The following is a 1,276-nucleotide window of genomic DNA, read 5'->3' on the forward strand; positions in this document are numbered from 1 at the left end:
TTATATTAAAAGCATTTATATCGCGGTAAGAGTTCTTGTGAATAATTTTAAACGGTGTAGAAAGAAAAATTTAATTTGAAAATATAAAATAACAATATATTGTATTATTTGCGGTAGAATGGAATTTATATTCTTGTCTATGGGTATAAATGATTTTGTGCTATTTAAATTCAGTCTAACAAAACATGAAATGAATCTATAACAGACGTAGAAAATAAAACATTTAGGCAGATCATTTATACAAGTTTTCTATAGTATTTTATCTTTACAATACATTATATATAATTGCTTTCTTTTTTTTCCGTTGTTTGGTATATGTTTCTGCTTCTGTTCAGATTTCAATTTCTAACTATATTTAATAGTTAAAGTCAATTTCTTTATATGATAAGACTTACAGAATTTAATTACCATGCTAATTATATGCAGTTAGTATTTAAATTTTGTATTCTTTAAAAAACACAACACATTTTATACCTCTTCTCATATTTTTTTCTCTATTGTGTCATTTAGAACAACACATACGTTTTTTTCTACGCATATTGTGACAATTATAGCTAGTGCATACATTAGTCGATGAATATTCTCTATAAATAATTTTACAATTAATAAGATTCGTAAAACAAAACAATTGTTTACTGTATTCATGCAGACAAAAATTAATACATATGTTATAACATGGGACTTTTTGGTGACATGATATCATAAAAGGTACCAGAAGAAACTAAATGTAAAGAACCAGGTTGAGGCATATATACAAATCTTGGGATTCAAATAAACTCTTGAATTAAAAGGTCTCGACAGAAGATTGAGTGTTGAAGAAGACTTTGGAGTTGAGAAGATAGCCGAAAGTATAAATAAGCTGTCGTACAGAGAATCAAGCAAACTGTGTCTGAGAACAAAGGCTATAATTACGACTATTAATGTAACCCATATATAAGATATATATTATTATCATAATTAGAATGGGTGAAACAGAAAAATCAGAGGCAGAGCACTACAAAGATATATCATGCGAAACTGCGGCTGTAACCGAGAAAAAAGATGTGTTGGCAACGGAAAATGCACAAAGCTCCTTAAAAACATCAACAAGACATCTGACGCTAGAATCGATCTTTACTTCAACAGAATCTTCGTCGGATGAATGGATTCAAGATGCCTATGCGGCAATCCTAATACGCTTCCATCGTATGCCACGCTTCGAATGGGATAAACTCCAAAAATATAACTGTTAAGGAGTTAAAAATACCTTACGAACTAGAAGCATATATGCAAGCTC

The sequence above is a fragment of the Rhyacophila brunnea genome, unplaced genomic scaffold (genome assembly GCF_057557595.1).
Source record: "Rhyacophila brunnea isolate RB1 unplaced genomic scaffold, BYU_Rbru_1.0 scaffold_80, whole genome shotgun sequence".
Classification (NCBI taxonomy): Eukaryota; Metazoa; Arthropoda; class Insecta; order Trichoptera; family Rhyacophilidae; genus Rhyacophila; species Rhyacophila brunnea.